At 33.3% G+C, this 23,779-nt stretch overlaps 1 pseudogene; it reads left to right on the forward strand.

Annotated features, from left to right (window-relative positions):
- Positions 1 to 252: 252 nt before the first annotated feature.
- LOC112480703 lies at positions 253 to 371 on the forward strand (annotated as a pseudogene).
- The last annotated feature ends 23,408 nt before the right edge of the window (positions 372 to 23,779 follow it).

Raw genomic sequence — 23,779 nt, forward strand, 5'->3', positions numbered from 1 at the left:
GTCACTTTTCTCATTAAATACAATTATTACTCAAAAGGGTGGCTGATCACAAAACCAAAATATTCGGAGTTGGGTATTTGGCAGAAGATTTCTTGAAGATAAATGAAATGAGTCCGCCATATCAAGGGGACAACAAAAATGACATATTTGTTACCAGTGATATAATTTGAACCTTCATAAAATATTAAAAATTTGGAAAATTTTTATCTGCCACCATTTTGTAATAAATTATATCAGAATTTGGAAAAGCTGGTCTATGGCCATGATACCCTGAACAAGCCTGATCCCATTTGATCTCGGAAGCTAAGCAGGGTGAGGCCTGGTTAGTATTTGGATGGGAGACCACCTAGGAAGACCGGGTGCTGTAGGCATAAAAAATAAAAAAATAAGGGATTGTAAATTGACAAGGTCCTCGCAATCTGTGAGGTCAACCAAGAGTTGCCTCACCTTAAAAAAAAAAAAAAAAATGGAAAAGTCGTGTAACTCAATGAGCCAACATTTTCTGAAGCACAAATATAAAATTTAGGATTAAGTATCTATTCAAAGTGTAAGACGGGCCAATGAATTTTAAAGTAACTGAGTATAGCAAGTTCATACAGTTTCAAATTCCATATTGTAACTAGCCTTTAAGAAACTATTACTTATACTATTTGGGTGTAATATCAAGGAAGAATTTTCATGATTATTCTAAAAGGTTATTAAATACTCTTGCCTTTTCCAGTTATATATCTGTGTGAGGCTACATTTTAATCATATACTTCAACCAAAAGAAAGTATTCCAATAGGTTGAATGTAAAAGCAAATAGGAGAATTGAGTTATTCTCTTAAAATTATACATGGAAGAGAATTGTAAAATCTATATCACCTTTTTTCATAATTTTTTGAAATATGTTTTCTTTTTATAAAACATAACACATTTATATTAACATGTAATGATTTCACATTTATTTTTTTCACATGTATATTAACATGTAATGGTTTATTATTATGTTTAAAGAAATTCATTAAAATATATTTTTTAATTTCTCAGTTCTGTTTTTTTAATTTAAATTAAATATTATATCTACCCATAGCAGCTGGCAAAATAGAAGTACATGACCAGAGCATTTGATTTGTGAGAAATTGATGTAAGATGTAGGTACAAAACTTTGTAGAATAAAGTTTACAAAAAGACTGTTACAATATACTAAACAAATTGATTTCTTAAATAAAAGTGACATATTCAGGAGTTTCAGGAAAGTAACTCCTTTGGCCATTTGGGACATTGAAAGGAGAAAACTGAAAGCATGGAAATAAATAAATGACTACAGCAATCTAGAGGAAAGATGACTTAGGCATGGACCAAGTCAGCATCAGCATAGAAAGAAAGAAGGATTACATCCAATAATATCAGATATTTATGAGATAAAGTCTTCAGAAATGATTTAACAGCAAATTGTTTATAGTGGATGGGGAAGAAGGAGGTTTGGTGAAGCTTGTTCAACTGGGAAGGTGGAGATAATAGTTGAAATATAAAATTCAACACGTGGTCTATTTAGGTGACTAAATAAAGATAGCTTTAAAATGTGCTGAACTTGAAAAGATCATGGGATAATCAGAAAAGTGAAGCAGGCAAACATATGTTTATACCTGATATCCCAAGAGAAGATTTGAATTTGGAAGAAAGCAATTAGAAGTCATTAGGATACAGTAGCAGTTATAGGCATGGAAATGATTAAGATGACCAAAGGGAAATTTGTAGATTAAGAAAAGCACTGAAGTCAAAACTCCACACACTAGCAACATACATGCTCTTTACAAAAACAAACAAACAAACAAAAAACACAATAATTGCTAGCATAGTCCAAAGGGCATATACTCAAAGAGTTTGCAATATGAGGTAAAATTTTTCAAAGTCAATCTGATTTAGATCCTCTTTAAGAATAAAATGGCTTTTTTATCAAAATGTGCAATATAAATTTTGCTATGCAAAATTTTATATGATTCTTTAGGAAAAAAGTTATTCTTTTTACTTTTTTTTTTTTTAACCCTCTTTCTCTGCTTCAGTGCTAAGAACACTTAATAGACTTTATGTTGGTATGAACAATTCTTCCCAGAAGCCTTTTAATATAAGGTCTCTGGATGGAATCCTCTGTGATCCTTGTAAAAAAGATTCCTTGGCCCTGCCTCAAACCAGCTGAATTTGTTCTAGGATTTCAGCATGATTGAAAGTTGAAAAAAGTTCCAGAACCACTGCTCCAGATAGTCAATGTTGTGTTTTTACTCATAGATATCCTATCTACATTTTAATACTTTGTAAGTAGGGTGGGTATAGATTTTTTAAAAATTAAACTTATTGGGGTAACATTGGTTAACAACATTATATAAGCTTCAGGTATACAATATTGTAATACATCATCTGTATATTCCGTTGTAACCAAATCATATGCTTCCTCTTTGTGACTTCTGCCATATTTTAAACTTATTTTAGTTTATATGTCTTTTGACTTCCTCTATAAGATGTACCAGTCTAACATGTTTTACTCAGTCTCGTAAGTTTGTTTCCCCTAGAAAATAGAATCTGAGATATATATGTACATTTTTGTGGTTTATTGGAGAGTACTCTAGGAACTTCCTGTATGAGAAGGAGAAAACAGGTTTGAGGAGAGGAAAAATTGAAATGCAACAAAGTTACAACAAAGACCTCAGCTTGTCCCATGAGATGAAAAAGAGCAAGGAGGGACTTGCAGTTGTTGAAATAATGGGACTGGTGATTTCTATCCCCATATCACTAGTCACTAGATTTGGGGAACTCCTAGGAAGCATGTATAACTTTGACAGGCAGCCATTATTATCAGCCATGGCCAATTCTCAGGGAGGTAATATACTGTGAATTATCAATAGATAAAAACCCTGGCTGTAGCTAAAAATGAGTGCCTCACTCTAAAGGTAAGGTCTGAACAAAAAAACTACATAATTCATTATAGCATTAACAGAAAAAAAGTTAATTTGTAAACTGTTCATCTTCATAGACATACTCATTCATTTCTTATAAAAGTATATCTCAAGAAATTTCTTCCTGAAACTCTGGTTAATACAAGAAAAAATAATTAAAGACGGAAAGAAGGAAGAGTTTAAAGGACAAAGGAGATTGCATAGAAAAAAAATGTTAAAGGAGAAAAACTCACAGAAATTGTAAAATTTATTTAGACTCCTCTTTTATCCATCTTGAGAGCAGAGAGTATATGTTTGTCAGTTAAAGTGTTTAAGCTTCCTAAGAGTTTGTAATAATTTTTGATAAAAAGACTGGTAAATCAAAAATATTGCAGATTATAACTTCTCAAGGAAAAAGGCATTTCAAAATCTGATTTTATTCAATATGAGTATTTTGAAAGTAATATGTGCAGGTGAGGAAATCATTAGATGCTCCAAATATAAAAGATGCTTTTTCATGAGTATTATGTTTCAGAATATTTCCTGCTTTTCAAGATTTGACATGTCTGCTTCATTTAAGCATTGGTTGCCAAATTTAGTGATATTTGTATATACAGATATATTCATTAATATTTTTGTTTATTCAATAAATCAATAAACATATTGTAACTACTGTGAGTAAAGCTCTGCATTGGATTCTGGTGATGTAACAATGCAGTGAACAGACATAGGCTCCAAAGTCCCTGCCGCAATTGCAGTGATTTTAAACTATTACTGACTGATATTTTTGTATGACTAAATGAAAATGAATCACCAGAGATGTAAAATAGAAATACATAGCCAAACTATTTATTGTTACATTCATCAAACGTAAGATTAATCTGTCAAATTGCTTTTTAAAAGTATCTAACCACTTACTTTTAATTTGTTTACTCATTTCATTTTAGATTAGTAAAAATTTGTGGATTGGCAATGGGCCATAGATTATAGTTATAGTAAGACTGTTCCATAAAACATGGCTTATTTGAACAAAGATGGAGATCCTGACCAATAAACTGCCTATTACAATCGAATATGTTTAGTATACTGAAAAGACACTGAAGCAGACATTTGCAGCCAAAGGAATATAACTGGAGGAAGTGGTAGTTGATATGAATGCTAAAGAAAAAGAACTGTGCATATACTCAGAAGAGAAAATTGAAGGAATCGGCAAGATCAGATTTATAAAGGATGTCACTAGCCCTGTTTTGGAGTTTGGATTTGTGTTAGATCAAAGAAGAAATTTAAGGATGGGGTGACATAATATATGGGTATTCACTGGAAATGTCTGGGGTAGTAAGTAGCATTTCTAGGAAAGACTATATTTCTGTTTCAATCAATAAGATGAATGATAGTACTAGTGGCTAGAATAGAAAATTCAAAAGCAATCTCTCACAGAAGAAGATGTTGAGTGTAGTTTTGGACAGGTTAAGTTGAAACGCCTTTGAGATATCCTAGTTGAGCTGTATAAAATTCGCTTTAAAGTATAAGTCTAAAACTTAGGATATATTTAACTAGAGTTACAGCAAAACAGTTAATCAACTTAAATGCGCTAAGGGAGTAAATGAGATTACCAAGGAAGAGTATACACAGTAAAAAGAGAAAAGGGTCTGAGAAGACAAAAAGTTTGACAAAGACAATTCAAAGTATTAGTACTTTCTACTTAAAAAGAACACAAACAATTACTAAGCATGAGATTCCCAGAATATAGAGAAAAAACACTTAAAAGCTGCATAAAAAATGCAATTTTGAGTATTTTAGGATAAAATTCATAAACTGAAGAAGTACTAAGTTTCTGGAATAAACAACAAAATTAAAATATTTAGCCTTGATTAAATTAGGAAAAGGAGTCCAAAAAAGTTTATTTCTATTGCTTCTTTTGACATAATTCCAACATAAAGCATCTGGGTAGGTAAATGCTGTGCTTGTCTCCTCTCAAAATCACATCAAAACTACAACTACAGAACAATCATCATTGGGAGTTGACTAAAGTCTAACTGAAAAGAAGTCCTACAACTGGGAATATACATAAGAGGCCAACTGAAGACGGGAAGGACAAAGATGCAGAATAGGCTGGTCTCACATCTGCATGTGGCAGTTAAAAATTGAAAAGAATATCTTGGCTGTGGTCTTCCCAGAGGAGTGAAGGTTCCCCTCCACCCCCACATACCTGGTTCCTCATCCCAGAGTTTCAGTGTTGGGAAGATAGGTCCCCAGAATCCTGGCTGTGAAAACCAGTAGAGATTGTGGCTGAGTGATGGCGACTGGAGCCACAGACATTCTTCTTAAGGGGCCCACGTGTAGTTAGTTGCTGATGGACTCACTTACTTTGAGCACCAGCATTAGGGCAGCAGCTTAAAAGACATCAGAGATAAACTAGAAGGAACTGAGTTGTCTGGCTTCAGGGTGAGGGCAGGAGGGGAAGCTTTATCCCAGAAAGAAGTGCTGGTAGAATCCGTTGTTTCTTTGTTGAACACTCTCTCCTTCCGGTGTGCAAATGCAGACAGTTATCATGTCTGAGTCTCCATCAACCTGGCTAACAGTGGTTGCCTTGCCCTGGTGATTCCCCAAGACCTTGCCCCACCCAACTTGGGGGTCTACCCAAGCCACTTACACTGGATTTTTCATACAAATGGCCTATTTTGTCTCATGCTGAGGATGTTCCTAAAATCTCTCAAAGGTTCACAAAACTTAAACAAGCAACATCTGGTCTCAGCATGACCTGTACCTCTTGCTGAGCAGCCTCAAGCCCAGCATCAGCAGCAGCTGACCTCAGTTCAGTCTTGGCCTCTTGAGGCACCTCCAAGCCCAGCATGGGTGGCAGTCATCTGTGGATTGCTATAGTGGCTTATGCTAGATGGCCCCAAGCAAGGCACAGGCTGTGGCTGAACTTAGCCTGTGGCAGGGACCATCCCAGGAGGCCCCAGTGCTGGTACACCCAGTACTGGCTTCAGACTGAGATAGAGCACCAACAGTGGCTGCATCTGAGTATAACAAAAAACTTCCCTAACCTGGTGAAGGAAATAGACATATAAGCTCAAGAAGCACAGAGGGTCTCAAACAAGATGAACCCAAAGAGGCCCACATCATAATTAAAATGCGAAAGGTTAAATTAAAAACCAAGAGAGAATCTTCAAAATAGCAAGAGAAAGCATCTAGTTTCCTATGAGGGAACTTGTAAGTCTGTCAGCTGATTTCTCAACAGAAATTTGGCAGGTCGGGAGGGACTGGCACAAAATATTCAAAGTAATGAAAAACAAGTTCCTATAACCAAGTTTACTCTACTCAGCAAATCCATCATTAAGAATTGAAGGATAGATAAAGAGCCTCAGGGACAAGAAAAAGCTAAAGAACTTCGTCAACACCAAACCAGTATTACAGGAAATGTAGGAAGGATTTCTTTAAAAAGAAGAAAAAAGAAAAAGATGAAAAATACAAATAATAAAGTGTCAATAACTGCATATCTATTAAAAATTACTTTAAATATAAATAGATTAAATGCTCTAATCAAAAGATAGGGTGGCCAAATGGATAACCAAACAAGACCTTTGCATATGCTTCCTACAAGAGACTCATTTCGCATCGAAAGACACACACAGACTGAAAGTAAAGGGATAGAAAAAGACATTTTATGAAAATGTAAACAAAGAAACAAAAAAGCTGGGGTAGCAATACTTTAGGTCAGACAAAATAGTCTTTAGAACAAAGGCTAAAAAAGAGACAAAGAAGGACCCAGTAATCCCATTTCTGGGTATTTATTCGAAGAAACCTAAAATATTACTTTGAAGAGAACTGTGCATCCATATGTTCATTGCAGCATTATTTACAATAGCTAAGATATGGAAGAAACCTGGGTGTCCATCAATGGATAAATAAATAAAGGAGAGGTAGTACACATATACAATGGAATATTACTCAGCCATGAAAAAATCTTGCCATCTGCAACAACATGGATGGACCTAGAGTGTACTGTGCTGAGTGAAGTAAGTCAGAGAAAGACAAATGCCATATGATTTCACTTACATGTGGAATCTAAAGAAAAAAATAAATGAAGAAAACAGAAACAAACTAGTGAATACAGAGAACATCTAGATGATTGCCAGATAGGAGAGGGGTTGAGGGGGTGGGTGAAAATGGGGAAGGGATTAAGTACAAATTGGTAGTTACAGAGTAGTCACAGGGATATGAAGTATAACATAAGAAATATGGTCAGTAATAGTTTAATAACTATGTATGGTATCAGATGGGTACTAGATTTACCAGGGTGATCACTTAGTAAGTTATATAAATGTATAAATCACCATGCTGTACACCTGAAACTACTACAATATTGTATGCCACCTGTAATTGAGAAATTAAAAAATTAAAAATAATACAGCATCTGTTTTTAAATCAATGATTTGCAAAGAGAGAAGAGATTTATTCAGTGGTAACTTGTCACTTGGGGACTTTGAAACATAATATGCTTACTTCAACACCCCGCATCCCTATAAACCATTAAGATTCTGACATGTTAACTACAAATGATTGTGATAGTAGTATTGGACTCATTTTCTTTCTGTAGTAATATATTTTTTTTTAAATAGCAATTTAATTTAATGTGGGAGAGGTTAAGAAACACTCCTTGTTGAACTCATAAAACTCAAAAGGAAATAAAATACAAAAAATCTGATTAAAAAATGGACAAAGGACCTTAATAGATATTTTTCCAAGGACACACAAGTGGCCAACAGATTCACGAAAAGATGCTGAACATCACTAATTGTCAGAGAAATGCAAATCAAAAACACAATGAGATCTTACACCTGTTAGAATGCCTATTATCCAAAAAAATCTCAATACAAAACAAACAAACAAACAAAAAACATGGACTAACACACGCTGGTGAGAATGTGGAAAAAAGAGAATGCCTGTGAATTGTTAGTGGAGTTGAAATTAGTGCAGTCACTGTGGGAAACAGTATGATGTTTTCTCAAAAAAAAAAAAAAAAGATGGAATTAGCATATGATCAGAAATCCAACTTCTGGTTATATAACCAAAGGAAATAAAATCAGTATTTTGAAGAGATACCTGCACCTCCATGTTTATTGCAGCATTATTCAACAGCAGTCAAGATATGGAAACAACTTAAGTGTCCATTGACGGATAAACAGATAAAGAAAATGAAATATTACTGAACCATTAAAAAGAAGGAAATCCTGCCATTTGTGATCAGATGGATGAAACTTGAAGGCATCATGCTAAGTGAAATAAATCAGACAGAGAATGAATCTATATGTAGAATCTAAAGAGAAAGAGGAGAAAATGGTGGTGGAGGACCTGGATATGGCAGCTAAGGTAGGAAGGCTATGGAGGTGGTTATGACAAGGATGGAGAAGAAAATTATAGAAATGGAAATTACATTGCTTTTGGAAATTATAACCCACACCCTTCTACCTATAGGTAAATATAGAGTAGAAATTTTGGTGGTAGCTAGAACATGGGGGGATTATATGATAGGAGAAACTATGGTTCTGGAGGAAGTGGGGGATGTGGAAGTTATGGAGGGAGAAACCGATATTGAGCTTCTTCCTATTTCCAAGGGCTTTTCTGTATAAATAGGAGAGGATGAGAGTCTAGTGGTAACAGAACAGCTTCCGGTTATCGAAATAACAATGTTAAGAAAACTCTTATCTCAGTCATGCATAAACATGTAGTGATATGGCAAAAAACAGGAGAGCAGATTCAGTGGGCCATTTTGTGAATGGACTAGATTATTTAATCACATTACCTTACTGTGGAGGAAGGAATATAAAAAAATATGGCTTTGAGATATTTTCTTAGCTTTTTAAATTTTTTTCCTCCTGGTCTTTTTTAAGAATGTAGAAGCATTCCTTCTATGATAATGTTAAATTCCTAAGTTCCAGGTGACATGTGAAACCTTTTTAAAGATTTTCCTCAAAGTTTTGAAAAGCTATTAGCCAGGATCATGGTGTAATATGACATAACGTTTTCCTTTTAAAAATTTTAAGTGCGTGGTAGAGTTAAGATGCTGTTGTACATTTATGATTTAATAAAATAATTCTAAAAGAATAAAAATTGAAAAGTTGAACTCATAGAAACTGAGTGAATTGGTGGTTGCCAGGGGCTCAGAATTGGGAGAAATGGGGAGATGTTGGTCAAAGTGTACAAAATTACAATTATAAGATGAATATGTTCTGATGATCTCTTGTTCAGTACGGTGATTATAGTATTGTTTACTTAAAAGTTGTTAAGAGAGTAGATTTTAAATGTTTTCATCCCCCGCCCCCAACACCCAAATGGTAGCTATGTGAGGTAATAGATGTGTTGGGTAAATTTACTACAGTAATCATTTTTGAAATACGTATATATATTAAACCATCACATTGTGCACCTTAACTAACACAATATGTCAGTCTATCTCAGCAAAGCAAGGGAGAAAAGAGAAATAGTCCTTGTCTTCAAAAGACAATGTACTTGTTTTATAAATAGAAAGTTGCATGCATTAGAACATAACATAAATATTAATTAAGAGAAATATAATGATAATACATTGTTATTGTGATGGTATAATAAAACTATGAATCAGAAGATCAGTTGTTTCTAGTTGTTATTCTGTTCCTCAATAGTTTTATGAACTTGAACAAATTGCTTAATGTCTTGGGGTTCCAGGTTTCTTATATGTTAAAAAGAATTGTTACTAAATATTCTCCGTGATTCAAGCTCCCTAATTTTTTTTTTTTGAGGTGATCCGTACACAGCCAATCGTATAGCAGTCCATTTGACGAACATTTGGAAACATCTGGAATAGGAGATCACTGATAATGCCTACTTAGTAGTCATTTGCATTATCCATAAATTAGAAAGCAAATGCAACTTCCTGGATTTTGAAAGAGGTTAAATAATCATATAAAATCCACCCTATGTTTTATAACTGTATTTCCAATTTTCTATTTTGTTTTCAAAGGATTATGTTATTTTCTAGTTAAATTTGCAATAAATAAACCAAATGGCTCATGAGGGTTGGATACAAACACAATATAACTAAATAAATTACTTTCCAACAATAAGAATATTTTGGACAAATAACCTTTAATTACGAACTTTAATAATTACAAACTTTCTGGTACCAGTGGTAACAGAACAGCTTCAGGTTATCGAAATAACAATGTCAAGGAAATTTGGTTATCTCTTTCAAAGGAAAAGTGGTTTCCTCTCATGAATATTGTTTATGCTTACCCCCCTACCCATTAAAATCATTCAATCCTTCATTGATGTGTAAAAAATCTATTATATGCAAAGCATTGTGCTAAAAGAACAGCTATGAATATAAAGCTTTCCCCAAACTAAAAGCTAACAGTGAATTTGAAAAAATGCTATTTATGGAAAACATATGCTAGTAAATATCTTGCCTGAACAGAATTTGAAAAAATGCTATTTATGGAAAACATATGCTAGTAAATATCTTGCCTGAACAGGACACTATTCTAAGCACAAACTTCTAAGAACTTAATTTGCAATAGAAATATTGATTTATTCATTCTATGGGAATTTATCTAATTTGAGAAAAATTATAGGATTAGATTTTGTTCCTTTTATTTCTTAGACTTCATATAGAATTTTATTAAAATATTTAACAACATGTGTATGTGTGTGTGTGTATGTGAGTAAATGAAAATGAAAAAAAATGATAATCTGAATTTATATCTGGCTGGCATGTGTTCTAAATTTTGTCCATAGATTTTCAAAAACCACTAGAAATACTATTAGAATATTCAATAATTCTATGAATAATTAGCATCTTTTTCTCATTGAAGAAATATTATAACATTTTTTTATGAACTCTAATTCAAAGCAAGGATAGAGTCAAATCAATTTATAAAATATATCACTTCTCTAATGTGGCATGATGTTTAAACAAAAAGAGTTTGGAGTGAGCAGGAAGATGCATTCAATATTTTAGTGTGAAAATTTAGATAGTTTTTCTATTATTTTTTTCATGCAGCAGTAGAAAATAATTACAGTGCCATTTTCAATAATAATAATAGTGAAAAATGCTTGAGTCCATATTATGTGCCATGTATCATCTAAAACAGTACACATGTCTTGTCCCATTTAATCTTCACAGCAATTTTAGGAGACACATACTATTATTATCTCCCAAAGAGGAGGAATAGAAGATTTAGAGAGATAAGGTAACAATTAGCAATGGAAGAAATGACATTTGAACCTAAGCAATCCACATAATTTAACCATTATGTTAATTAACTTCTCCCTACTGAACATGTATTTAGCAGTGAAGAGTTATCTGGGATCCTCTAATGTCTACACTTTGCTACTGAAAATTTTAAGTCAGTGCCATCTAGTAAATACAGGTATCTGTAATCACATTTCCCTCTAGGAAGATAAAGGTTCAATCAATAACATCGATATATGGGAATTAAATTGAAAATGCCAGCATATGCTGACAGCAGAAGTTTTGAAGTATATTGTTTTGTTTTGTTACCTGATTTGTCTTTCTGTAGCTGTTTTTATGGTATGATCCTAGTTAGAGTAACAAATGTTCTTCCAGTGGGGGTTACTAAGCTTAACTTTTTTTTTTCTTTTTTTTTTAATGTACAACTAGTTAACTATTAAATAAATGATCAAGATCTATTAAAATTGAGAAAGGATGTAATATAAGTGCATTTTCATGATTTAGTTTGGATTCAACTAAGAAATCTATTGTGGTTGGCTATGGTTTTCAGTTGTTGCTATTCTTGATTATAATTATAGATTAGTGTTATTTTGCCTTCACAATCAGCACACTAATTTGTTGTAGATTTGATTAATTATAAAGTAATGCATATTTCCATTAACAATCTTTTTAGAAACATAATTTTTTTTTAAAAAAAGGGCTTTTAAGTATATGCATTGTGGTTCAAATATGAATGATTCACATCTCTTGCTAAATAATAGCAATTACAATTTTAAAATGGCATGTTTGTACAATGACACTCCATTGAAAAGTTGTAGCAGATATGTCAGAAGCTCCTCTTAAGAAGACTTCATCAGAAACATCTTAAGAATAACCTACCAGCAAAAACTGACCACCTAATTGTTCTTAAAAAAATTAAAGATAGAATATTTAAAACTAATTCTAATTTAATTTCTATATTTAATGTATGCCACACTTCCTTCCAAAAATGATGTAAGATAGAATATACATGTAAAATAAAATTGGTATAACATAATTTAAATGTAATATTAGAGTCAAGGAAAGAAAACATTCTAACAATATTTAATATAATTATCAAAACATCACATTAAGCTTGAGAATGCACCTTGATTTTGAAAAGGATATTAAGAACCATATCTTGTCCAGAAATTTTTTTTAATTAGTTCACTTGTGCAGTCTATAGCTCTTATAAATAATGATATTTTAAATAATGATTTATATGATATAACATTAATTTGCATAACTCCTCCTCAATAATTAGAAATATATAAAACTTCTTTAAAAACTGTCTTTGAGTGTCATTGCCAAGAAATACTACATATCCGTGGGTTGATTATTTCATTGCACTTGTAAGAAAAATAGTGAGACATTTCAAGTTAGAGGATTTCACTACTTAAAAGATCAATTATGCTAAATTCTTAGTTGAAAATTATATACTGTTGTAGTAATCTTTAATTCTTCGATTAATTGCAAATAATTTTTTCTCTTATGTATTTGGGTTTTTTAGTTAACTGTCATATATATTTTTCTAGCTTTCTATTACCTATTTGGTGTTCAAATACTTTTGTATTTAAAGCCGTAAAATTTATATATTAATACTTTTTCTGTTATATTTGTTTTGCATGTTTTTCAGTATAATTGAAAATTTGATTTTTAAAATAATTCTGTGTGTAGAACTTGTTTGAAAGATGTAAAAGCTATTGTCCTTTCTCTTTGAAATTTCTTCCTTTGCTTTTGTGCTTAGAGGGCCTCATTTTATCCAATGATCAGTTAAATATTTCCTTTCATTTTTAATTAACTACTTATTTCTCCTGGAATAATGTGATCCATGCTGACACCAGAAAGTTCTTTCAAACCACATAACCATCAGTGAGCCTGGGCATAGATTTATCAAAATAGAGAAGGATAGAGGGTATAACAGGTCCTGGAGAACCTTGCTCTTGCCATGTGTTCACCAATCCTTTGGTTGCTACTTAGGAAAAGGGCCAGGAGAGAGGGCTATGGGCAGAATCCTGACTCAGGGAACTCAAGAATCTGCATAACAACTTACATGAAAAGATTTAGATATTTTAAGTGTATGACAGTACTGCTACCCACTAGCATATCATTAGCTTTGGCTGAGAGCATAGGTTCTAACTGGATTTCTACTTTCCATAGAGAGATTATTCACATCAAATAATTTGATCAAATTAGCCATTTTCCTTGGTTTTAATTAGTGAGGAAAATGACTCAATTTATTCTACTATTAGTTTCTGAGGGTTTTGTTTTTGTTGTTCTACATGTGTGTGTGTGTGTGTGTGTGTGTGTATAATTTTATATATAATTTATATTAATTAATTAGGTTTATTTAGGTTTATTAATTATATATAATGATATATATATTATTATAGATATATATAATTTTTTTCAGTTTTTGATTGCTTGTTTTTCCTATGCCAAACATATCAGTACGTTTGTTTATTTGTTTGTTTTTGGATATTAACATTACAGAAAAATAGACTAAGTTTCCTATAGTTGTAGGCTCTCTATTGTTTCTTTCCTTCTTTTCAAGGAAAACAAAATAGAAAAACGATAAGTCTGAAACCTATAAACTTCCTTTTTCTGAAGGATTAGCCCCGTCCTGAACATACCACTGAGGGAGGGAAGTTTGAGCAATGAGTTAAGTAAAGTAGTATTTTATTAATCTGTATTACCATTTAAATGGGACATGGTGTTGAGCAAGTTACTTAATTTCCTAAGCTTTAGTATTTGAACCCAGAAAATAAGGATAATAATGATTTTGAAGTGTTTTTGTAATTGTATGTGTGTAGCATTTATTTAATGTCAATTCTAATCTATTCTACCCCAAAGGGTAGGCATTATATATATATTGTATAATGAGTGTGTATGTATATATGTGTGTTTTTGTATAATATACACATTTGCATTCTATATACACATTGCATATATTATGGTCCAAAAGATGGCATGATAAAGTTAGAGTCACACTTTTTCATAGGAAATTTACCATTATAACCAGGAGTACCTTAACTTCCCCAAAGTTCTACTGGTAATGTCCAAAATATAATTCTAGACAAGAAAAGAAAAAATACCACTGTATACAAAGAGGCCTGTCACTGAATTTAATCTCCTCCATGGATTTCCTCTACAATTCTCAAAATAGGAATTCACTGAGGGAGATTACAGCTTTCCTAAATAAACCTAATTAAAAGGGGAGGGATGGCTATCGAAAGCTTTGCAAAAATCATTAAATATATTGTTACCTATATCCCCAACACATTGAGAATTTTTTAATTAGAACTTGTTTTTACATTCTTCAAAGTTTGTATTATAACAGCACCTTTATACTATGATACTAAGCTTTGAATGTCTAACTACATATTTCCACTGGAGGAGATTACACGATACTGAGCACAGGATTTATGAATCAAACTCCCTCATTGCATTTGAGCATCACTTGGTGTAGTGAAATACTACAGCTGCTTAGGTTTAACTGTGTCAAACTGTTACCATTGAGGCCATTAGAGTTCAGTGTCACCTCAATGGCAGCGGGAAGAGAGAGGATAAAGACAGCACAGAAGTACAGTTAGCATTTTTCCTTGGTTCTTCCTCATTGACGCAGTGAAGAATCACAAGTCAGTGAGATTTAGAAAGATTTATTAAAAGTATATTTTAGAAAGACAAAGAATGCCCCAAGGGGGCACAGGGTCCCAGTGAAGAGCTGTAACACAGTGCTGTAACCATAATAACCAACACAAAGCGGACACAAAAAGGCCACAAAAGCCACAAAAGGCCACACAAAAGGGCAAAAATGACCTAGAAATGGGAATGCCTGCATTATATTTGGGCTGTGATGAGGGGTTCCAAAGGCATTCCTAGGTGATTGGCAAGTGAGGTCATTTTGATTGACACCTGGCTGCTATATAACTCTTTGCCTAGTGTGCAAGTGCTTTCTCAGATTTCTACTACCATTGGGGTGTTCTTTGGGCAGTCTCTAGGCTACACCTGTATTCCTTTGTTTCCCCTGTCGCTCATATCTGACTAGCTACCTAACAAAACCGAAAACAGGAGTAATAAGTGGAACGCTGGAGTATATGCTTAGAGAAGATTGGGAATTATTAATTTTTAATATTTTCCTAGAGATTTTCCAAAATCACTATTTTTAAGAAGTTATTGTATGGTGACTCTAATATTCAAATTGTATTTTATAGGTTTGCTTTTTTTTTATTTTAGCTAGTTGTCTTTGTCTAAGATAATTATATAAACAAATTCTTATCTTTAAATTTTTAAAATTATTTTTCTCTCTGTGATAATTTTTGATACCTGCTTTGTATTAATTTTCCTATGCCATATAATTTTTATATTCTTCCTCTATTCCTTGTTGGTTAATTGCTGAGGATTTTCCCAAATTTATATATACAAATGCACACTAAGGTTTTTTTACTTATTGTTTATTTCAAAGAAATTAATGTGGTATGAACATAATAGATACAAAATTTAAATTTAAATTATATTTCTTCTTGCTTAGTAGATATCTATGGCCCACAAATTTCATCTACATTTCTAGTCTAATTGCATAGGATACGATCATGACACATCTGCCTCTCAGAATTGTCCAGGTGTCTTGATGATTTTTATGTCTCACATGTGATCACACAGTCAATTCCAGGGAAGTATGTTTTTAAGATGAAGCTGAGGTATTTAGGATATTATCAAATTTGCTTTAACAACTTGCCATATAGGAAAAGGAAGTGAGGGAAATATAAATATATGTTTATAATTGTTGAAGTTATGGAAGATGAGTATGTAAGGTTTTTTTATAACCTTTTCTCTACTTTTATATATGTTTAAATATCATCATCATGAAAAAAGAACAAAGCAAAACCTATCCAAGTAAAATGGGGTTTATAAAAAAAAACTTACCATAAATTAAAGAAAATACATATGAAAAATATCAAGAGCAGTGAAAACATTTATAAACTTTAAATGCATTAGAGGATTCAACATGCTAAATCTATGGGTTATGTTATAAGTATCTGAAATAAGCCTGTCAAAGACGGTTTCAAACATCATAGAAACTGTTATAACAAAAAATGCTGCAAAAATTAACACATTTAAATTACACAATCTATTTATTACATCATTTAGTTGGCAAATATGAATATCATAAAATATAGTAAGTCTCTACATTTGTTTGTCTTGAGAGAAAGGAAGTATATTGAGAGGAGTGGTAAGTATGGAATTAAAATAAGAATGACCGTGCCACGACTTAGAAAAGTAAAATAATAAATTAAAATTTATTGATTTCGAAGTTAAGAAATATGTATATCATTGGGCATAAAGATAATCTTAGATCAGGGTCTCAGAACAATTCGTTATCAATTAGAATTCAATGTAAATATGAATTCCTTAAGAATGTTCTTAGTCTATAAGTTTTTATAAATAGAAAGTAAATATTTGTTTTTGTTGTTATTTTTTGAACATTTTACCTGGTTTGGTTAAACAGTTTTTGCTCTGACCTACCTCACATGAAAAAGGACTTTATTGAAGTTAAAAATAAGTAATCTTCTTTTCTTTCAAAACCCTCCAAAACCCAAAACACTAACGCAATTGTCACCGCTGGGGTGAGGTGAAATCCGGTGTCGTCTTACCAGCCTCATGGAGAAGGAAGTGGATAGTGGAGTATGGTGGACGGTGGCATTGTGTGTGTTGTTGTTCCTCAGTTCTTCCCCACTGACACAGTAAAGAATTACAGGTCGGCCGGGGAGAGTTAGAAAAAGTAAGAGTTATTTAAAGTACATTTTAAGAAGAGAGGGGCCAACCTAAGGAAGGCTGCAGCCCTGGGGAATTTAGGAGGTAGAAATAAGATAGTACACCCAAAAGGGAGGGATGGGTTTCTAGCCAGGAATGCTGTAACAATGCAGAGATGGGAAGGTGTGTTTATATTTGGGCTGTGATGAGAGGGCCTAGATGATCCATAGGTGAGGTCAACTTGACTGTCAGTTGGCTGCTATATAACTTTATGCCTACTGCACATGTGCTTACCCAGACTTCAGTCTGTTAGAGTTAGATTTATGAACTTCCAGGCATAGTCATGATATTATAATGATGGCATAATAAGGCTGAAGTTAGGGGCAGGACTTTCAGTGCATGCGTTTGTAGCTGGTTTAGGCTAGCAGCATTATGGCCTTTGTGCTCTCAGATTTGGGGTAATCTGTAACCCTAAAAAGGAAATACTTCTGGGACGTGCTTCAGGAAGGTCTTCAAGGGAAGTTTCTATGGTTACAGAGCTAGGCCTTGGCTCCTGTCATTCATGCCTAACTACCTAACACAATTATAACCATTACATTTTTTTTTCTGACAAGCATTAGATACTGGATCTCTCCAACTAAATGAATTATCTATTTTAGTAGTAACATTATTTGAGCAGTTTTTACATAAGTATGCTAATGATTTGGTCTTTTTTTATTTTCTTTTTTCTTTTTCTTTTTTTAAGTTTAAATTGTGTGATTCTCTCCCAATTGAATACTTTAGAATAATCTCTGCAGTGTCATCAAAGATCTTAAAGGGGGGCTAATTTGTTTCAGAAGCTTATAGTTCCTTTCTCCTAAAGGAACCTCAAGGCTACAGAAAACCACATGCATTTCAACCACTTTAAATAGCCATAAGAAAAAGATTCAAAAGTTATGAAGGAGAGTGGAGACGATCTTCCCTGGGAGGAGTCTCAGCAAACTGTATTGATTTTCATCTGCCTAAATGAAGTATTTCTGCCGCAAGGCAGAGGGCTGGACCAGTACTGCAAGGTTCATTTCAGGCCCATAGTTGTAAAACTACAGAAAATATCCTTGATCAGATAAACCCAGTCTCTTTTCTCTCTTTCTCTCCTTTTTTTTTTTTTTTCTAATGAAAAATACTAGAGTCAAATTTGAAATATAATGTCCTTTGGTTCCACAGATTTGCACTTTCCGTAGTATGATGTGTGAATTTCAATGCTTAAAAAAAAAAAATAGGATCTAGGTGCCTTGACTTAAACAATTATTAAAAGATTTCCTGAATAAAATACATATATGTGATGCCACAACAGCTTTAAATTGTATTCACTTTTCAAACACATTATTTAAAAAGCTTATAAATTTAGAAGCAAAAATCTCTTTAATGTCATTCTTGCTTTGAATGGAGAAAAAATGATTTATAATTCTTATAAATTCAGCATTAATCTCAAAGTTTATTAATCCAACACTAAGTCTTTCAAGCTAGTCAACAATTGTTTACTTCATTTTCTTTCTTTTTTACTTTATTGGGAAGAAAATTAGTTTATCCATTGAATTATTTTCATAAATAGTCATTATTAATGCACTGATTTCTGAATTTACTTTGAGACATTTTTTTAATCCATACAAATTTTCACCCCCCAAATTCTTACAAATCAGCTGCTCTGCAACTCTCATTTTTGATGATAAAAAAGTATTTTTCCATGACACATTTTTCTGAAAGTTTAAAATACAATGCAGCTTAAATCTAAAAAGGCAAAAATAACAGGAAGAGTTTTAGGAGTTTTCCACTAAGAGAAATGATAATGGTGAGGTGCTCAATAAGGAAGTGAAAATCAAGACAAAACAAAATTTTGCAAAAGTTTTCTATTTTTGTCAAAGGCCATGCCACCCTGTACAAATCCAATCCCGTCTTATCTCAGAAGCTAAGCAGGGTCGGGCCTGGTTAGTACTTAGATGAGAGACTACCTAGGCATTAAAATAAAAAATAAAAAAATAAGGGATTATAAACTGACAAGGTCCTTACAATCTGTGAGGTCAAAAAAGTAAGTTTTCTACATTTTCTTTCTTTGCTATTATTTGTCACTTGGCTATCTGTTGTATAAGGCATTTGTCAGTTAATGCAGAGGCCTTAACTAATTGTCTTGTTGCCTAATTATCCAGTTAGACAGCAACATATTTTAGTGAAAAAGAACTGAAAACTTAGAATGGATGGCCAAATTTAATACTTCTGCAACTTACTAATTTGTGCTGTTTAATATATTTAGAACTCAATCATAAATACATATTATGTGCCACATCCTATGTTAACCTCCAATAAGATACAGTCAAATCCCTTAAAGAAGTCACAAGATAGAACAGTTAGCTATACAAACTATTCAATTATGGTATGGTAAAAATAATACTCCTTACTGGAATCAAGGGTAGATAAGAGAGTGCTTGAGTTATGTGATATTCATTTCTTTTTTTCGTTGAAAGTAAAAATAGTCAGAGTTGCACCATAAAAAATTCCAAGAATTATTATGGGAGTAAAAACAAAGTGTGATTTTATGTAAAAGTCCATTGTTAACAAAAAACACTGCCCATTTATTAGGATTTATTAGTGACTTTTAGAGTATGGATTTGTTAGGTAGCAAGTCAGACATGAGCAGCAGGAGGAACAAAGGAATAGGGGCCCAGCCCAGAGACCAACCAAAGAACACCCCAATGGTAGTAGAATTCTAGGTATGCATATGCACACTAGGCAAAGAGTTATATAGCATCCAAGTGTCAATCAAAATGACCTCACTTGCCAATCACCTGGGAATGCCTTTTGAAGCACCCAGCACAGCCCAAATATAATGCAGACATTCCTACTTCTGGGAGCTTTTTTGCCCTTCTGGGTTCTCTCTCGTTTTGGTGGCTTTTTTGTGCTTTTGTAACCATTTTGGCCCTTTGTGTTAGTTACAGTGCTGGGAGCATGTGTCTCCTTGGGGCATTCTTTGTCTTTCTAAAAGATACTTTTAATAAAACTATTAAATCTCAATGACTTCTGATTCTTCACTGACATCATTTGAGGTAGAACTGAGGAAAACTGCTAACTACGCTCTATGTCATGGTTATCCCTCTCCCTCCCCTCTACCTTTGGAGCGACACCAAACTCTGATGGGTGACAGACTATTTACTTTTTTTTTGTCTTGTATTCATTTTATTTTTTATTCTTATTATGTTTATTGGGGTAACATCAGTTAATAAAAATTATATAGGTTTCAAGTGTACAATTCTATAATACATCATTTGTATATTGCATTATGTGTTCACACTCAAAAGTCAAGTTTCCTTCCATCACCATATATTTGACTCCCTTTACCCTCTTCTAGTTTCCTGCTTTTCCATTTTGTAACCACACGCAGATTTCATTTCTTTAAGACAACTTTTTCTCTGATTCAAACAGGCTTTGCTTAGTACAATGGCATTGTGACTGACTCACTTGCTTTTTCTACCCTATCCTTCCACCTTTGTATGCCTACTCTGTTAATCATTAGGTTTTAGGACATAAGATTTTGGCCAGTGTCAAATCTTTTAAGAATAAAGCTTCAGGCCTATGATCATGAGGACAATAAGTTTCGGTTATACTAAGGATAACAACCTGGCTTTAGGTGTGTTTCAGCCACAGACCCATCAAAAAAGAACAGCCCCATCAACCACAGGACCAGACTAGATGATCCCAGGGTCGATTCTAGAACCAGACACAACAATCAATTACCCCAGCCTCATCCAAACAGTAGCACTCCCGCACCCAACTTCCTTAGTTTCCATGACGAATGATTTTTACCCCTATGTAATCTTTCCCCTTGAAACACCCAAGGGGACCAGGTTTTTGGGTGGCAGCTCATCTATGTCTCTAGGATTTGCAACTCTCTAAAATAAACCTTTACTTTCTTTGCTGCAAAACCTGTACATAGCTCATTGGACTTAGACATGCGCAGGCAGACAGACCCCTTTGCTCCAGTAACATTTTCCCTCTGGTAACCACTAAACTATTGTCAGTATTTATAAGTTTTTGTTTGCTTGTCTTGTTTGTTATTGCTTTCAGTTTTATATCCTGCATATGAGTTAAATCATATGGTTCTCAACTATTTTTGTCTGACTTATTTTGTTTAGCTTGATAATCTCAAGATCCATCCATGTGGTCACGAATGACAGTATTTCATCTTTTCTTATATCTGGGTAATATTCCATTGTATATATGTACCACAGCTTCTTTATTCAATCATCAAAGGGTAGGTACTTTGGTGGTTTCCATGCCTTGGCCACTGTAAATAATGCTGCAATGAACGTTTGGGTGCATATATCTTTATAGATAAATGATTTCAAATTTGGGGGGTAGATATCTAGAAGAGGGATTGCTGGATCATATGGTAGATCAATTCTTAGTTTTTTGAGGAAACTTCACATTGTTTTCCACAGTGATTGAACGAACTTACATCCCCACCAGCAGGGTCTGAGGGTTTCTTTTACCCCATAACCTCTCCTTATTTCTTGTCCTGTTGATGATAGTCATTCTAACAGGTATGAGATGATATTCCATTGTGGTTTTGATTTTCATTCCTCTAATATGTAGTGAAGTCAAACATCTTTCATATTTCTATTGGCCATTTATATGTCTTCTTGAGAGAGGTGTCTGTTCAGGACTGGTGTTCATTTTTTAATTGTATTGTTTGTTTGTTTTTGTTGTTGTTGTTGTTGTTAAGTTGTATGAGTTCTCCATATATTTTTGATATTTGCCCTTTATTGAAGGTGTTATTTGCAAATATCTTCTCCCATTTGGTTGGTCGTCTCTTTGTTTCTGATGGTTTATTTTTTGCTGTGCAGAAGCTTTTTAGTTTGATATAGTTCCATTCAACTATTATTTCTGTTACTTCCCTTGCCTTTGAGGTCAAATTCATAAAATCCTTTCTAAATCCAAGGTTCATGAGTTTAGTACCTATGTTTTCTTCTATGTAATTTATTGTTTCAGATCTTATATTTAGGTCTTTGATTTATTTTGAGTTAATTTTGGTGTATGGTGACAGATAGCAATCTAGATTCATTGTTTTGCATGTGGCTTTCTAATTTTCTAGGCATTATTTATTAAAGAGAATTCCTTTTTCTCTATTGTATGTTTTTGGCTCCTTTGTCAAAAATTATTAGCCCGTATATATGTGGGTTTATTTCTGAGCTCTCTATTCTGATTCATTGGTCTGTGTGTCTGTTTTTCTGCCAATACTATGCTGTTTTGATTACTGTCATTTTGTGGTATAATTTGAAGTCAGGCAGTGTGATACCTCTGGCCTTGCTCTTTTTTCTTAGGATTACCTTGGCTATTGGGGTCTCCTGTGATTCCTTTGGATTATTTATTTTTAACATAAAAGAGTAAATTTGATTCGCCTTACATGAGCCTTCACCTATGTTTCCATAATATAAAGACTCAATGGAGGAAGAGTCAAACTAGCAAAATGTAATGCTTCAGACTAAAAATCTTGGATTAACGAGCAATAAAAGACTTGAAGAAGAATGCTGCAGTAAAAAATAAATTCTCTTTTCTAGATCTGAGTCTCCTCACATAAATTCAGATAATGCCACTTCTGCTAGCCTTAGGCAAGACTAGCTGTTTTATGTATTTTCATAGGTGATGCTGTATTGAGTTGTTGGCTCGAATGTCCCAGCTCCAGAATCACACTTGTTTTATTCATCTGTATGGTGAGGACTGCCTCCAGGTGGAGAGAGAGACATCAGAAATCAAATTACTGTTCCTCATTTTAAGTCTACTGTAGGCTCTGGTTGAGCTGTTACAGGAGTTTTAAAGAGGCAGGGCAAGGGGGTAAAACACATCTAACAATGGAACCAATAAATGTTAACTTCTTTCCCCTGACATATAATGGTGAAATTTTAAAGCAGATAAAAACAACAACAACTTAGGAAAGAAAATAATGTGTAGTTTTCAGTGACATTCTATAAGCACTTAAGATGATAAAAAGTAGCTGAATGTTCACAACATCCTACTACTTTCAAAGTACAGTTTAATTCCCTAGTAGAAAGTCCTTTTTCAAAAAAGTGTATTATACAGCTTGTAAATCTCCTGTGGAAATGATCAACACTCAGGTGAAGGTGAGGGGGGTGATAATAAAGTCCTAGGGATGTTGGCACTAGGATTAGATCATTCTCTGTCACTTAGGCAGTTGTGTCAGTACATTAACCTGTCAGGTCACCTGGCTGTCACCAGGAATTAAACAAAAGTCAAAGAGGGTATGAGTGCTTAAGTCCACAGGCAGAGCTAACTTGTTACTATAACATCTGGAAAAAGAACAAATCTCCAAAATTCAGTTAGGCCAAACTGGGAGGATGGAGATAGAATCATATTAGCCTGGTTGGAAAGAAGATTAGGGGACAGCTAAATCTTCTTAACTGAGTTATTGAGGACTGATGGAAATTATTCCTCTCTGATAACTAAAGTATTTTACTACTATGCTTTAATATAGGTGAGGATCTTCCCTCATGTAAAAATTTGGAACACTGTAGAACATAAAAAAGAAAAAAATTATAAATTGATGTAATAGGTAAGTCTATGACCTTCTTCATACCCCACCTAAATTACATTATTTTATGAAAATTAAAATATTAAGCAATTCAAAGCATACTTAGATATTTTCAGAATAACTGGACCAGAAAACTGTCAAAAATCATTTGCTGGAAGTTAGGCAATGCTCTTGCAGGGGCTTCCTGAGCTCAGCATTTGTTTCACGACAATACACATTTCCCAGTGTAAATAAAAACAAACAACCACCAAAAGAAAAAAGAAAAAAAGAAAGAAAAGACA

This window comes from Pteropus alecto, unplaced genomic scaffold (genome assembly GCF_000325575.1).
Source record: "Pteropus alecto unplaced genomic scaffold, ASM32557v1 scaffold20, whole genome shotgun sequence".
NCBI classification, from domain to species: Eukaryota; Metazoa; Chordata; class Mammalia; order Chiroptera; family Pteropodidae; genus Pteropus; species Pteropus alecto.